The sequence below is a fragment of the Balaenoptera acutorostrata genome, chromosome 2 (assembly GCF_949987535.1).
Source record: "Balaenoptera acutorostrata chromosome 2, mBalAcu1.1, whole genome shotgun sequence".
Taxonomy (NCBI): Eukaryota; Metazoa; Chordata; class Mammalia; order Artiodactyla; family Balaenopteridae; genus Balaenoptera; species Balaenoptera acutorostrata.
The window spans coordinates 16780608-16782849 of NC_080065.1; the positions used below are offsets into that span (position 1 = coordinate 16780608).

The 2242-nt window shown below is 43.2% G+C and overlaps 1 pseudogene; it reads left to right on the plus strand.

Moving 5' to 3' along the window:
• Positions 1 to 536: 536 nt before the first annotated feature.
• On the plus strand, positions 537 to 1284 carry LOC103002504 (calcyclin-binding protein-like; annotated as a pseudogene).
• The last annotated feature ends 958 nt before the right edge of the window (positions 1285 to 2242 follow it).

Here is a 2242-nt window from a genome sequence, read left to right on the forward strand (position 1 = left end):
TGTAATCTCGGCAAAATGTCAAAGGGAGTTTGAGACTTTCTTAGCATCACTTTGGTGGTTAAAGAATATTCCCTCTTTGGGTAACAACGCATTTTATGAGGTTAGTTGCCTCTCACCTCAGGGCAATGTATTCCAACCCTTCACCTCCACTTCCTAACATAATGTTGACTCCTTGGATAAAAATACAAGGAACTTCTGTTGAATGAGCTAGCTGCTGGAAATATTATGACTGCAGCTGAAAGAAATGAGGTGTGTACCACAGACCACATAAAACAATGAAAGCAATTTAAGGGCAAAATGTACGGAGTAACTAGGAACAGTTTTGCAATATCAAAAGCATATGAGTGGCCTGCTGCTTTGGGTGATACTCTGCAGACCTTGGTGTTCCCCCAGCCTGGTCTAGGAGACTCTCTGCATGAGGCCTGGACAGCTAGCAACTTCCATCTTCAAAATCAGCTTTTCTGGTGCCCAAAGACCGCGGCCACTCTGGTGCCGGTGTGGTCTGCGCTCGGGGTGAGCTTGGTCCGTGCGGCGTTTCCTGTTCTCGCCCCTGCACCGCTGCAGCTGGGGCCTTCCCTGACGCAGCCCGACCATGGCTTCAGCTGTGGAGGAGCTACAGAAAGATCTAGAAGAGGTGAAGGTGCTGCTGGAAAAAGCCACTAGAAGAAGAGTACGTGATGCCCTGACAGCTGAAAAATCCAAGCTTGAGACAGAAATCAAGAACAAGATGCAGCAGAAATCACAGAGGAAAGCAGAGCTTCTGGAAAGTGAAAAGCCTGCCGCTGTGGTTGCTCCTATTACGACAGATATACAGTGAAAACCAGCAGTTACGGATGGGCTCAGTCAGATAAGTTTGTGAACATCTACATCACCTTAACTGGAGTTCATCAGGTCCCCGCTGAGAATGTGCAGGTGCATTTCACAGAGAGGTCATTTGATCTTGTGGTAAAGAATCTAAATGGGAAGAGTTACTCCATGATCGTGAACAATCTCTTGTAACCCATCTCTGTGGAAGGCAGTTCAAAAAAGATCAAGACAGATACAGTTCTTATCTTATGCAGGAAGAAAGCGGAAAACACACGGTGGGTCTACCTGACTCAGGTTGAAAAAGAATGCAAAGAGAAAGAAAAGCCCTCCTACGACACTGAAACAGATCCTAGTGAGGGATTAATGAATGCTCTAAAGAAAGTTTATGAAGATGGAGGTGATGATATGAAGCGAACCATTAATAAAGCGTGGGTGGAATCAAGAGAGAAGCAAGCCAAAGGAGATGCAGAATTCTGAGACGTTAAAGTCTTTTTGGGAACTGTGATGTGGAAATATGGATGTTTCCAATAAGGAAATGTTGGTGAGCTGCACAGATAAATTTCACATATAACTACTTACACAGTCTAAGTAAAGGCAATGAATTCTCCATTTCCTACTGGAGGATTTATTTAAATAAAATATGCTTATTAAACACTCCCTCCAAAGATGGTTTCCTTAGTAACTGGGTCATTTTATTCAAGAAAAGGGTAATGTTGTATTCTAGTGTGAAATGTAAAGAAGCAATGTAAAGAAGCCTAATGAAAATGCCACATTGTGTGTATTACTGTTCAGCTAAGAGGTAGAAACAAAAGTTATTGCTTGCCTTTCAGTTCCTGACATCAGCTCCCACCAATGTAAGAATAAAAATAAAACGTGAATTTTGGCATAAAAAAAAAAAATCAGCCTTTCTGGCCAGCCCTAGAGGGTCAAGTCAGCCATTAGGAACCAGAACTTTCCAGCGCGGTCCATTTCCTGCTGATTCAGAAGAGGGGCAAAAGCAAGGACAATTTGCAGTTGATTAAGCACCCTGTGATCTGTGTTTTTCCTTCTGGCTTGATTCCCTCCCTGTTGCCCTTTTAATGAAACACTTTGTTGAGCAAGAGCTCCATCTATGGGAGAAATCAGTTGTATTGATTGTACCCTTAACATCGCCAAGATTATAATTTATTTACACTAGACCAGTGATTTTCAAGTGGGGATGATTTTGCCCCCCAGGGACATTTTTGGCAATGACTGGAGACATTTTTTGTTGTCATAACTGGGGTTGCAACTGGCATCTAGTGGTTAGAGGGCAGGGATACTGCTAAACGTTCTGCAATGCACAGGATACCCGCCCCCCATAACAAAACTTTTCCCACTCTAATGACAAGGTGGAGAAATTCTGCCTGAGAACAAGAGAATTTGTGAAATTTATGCGTACAGATGGGTTCCTCAG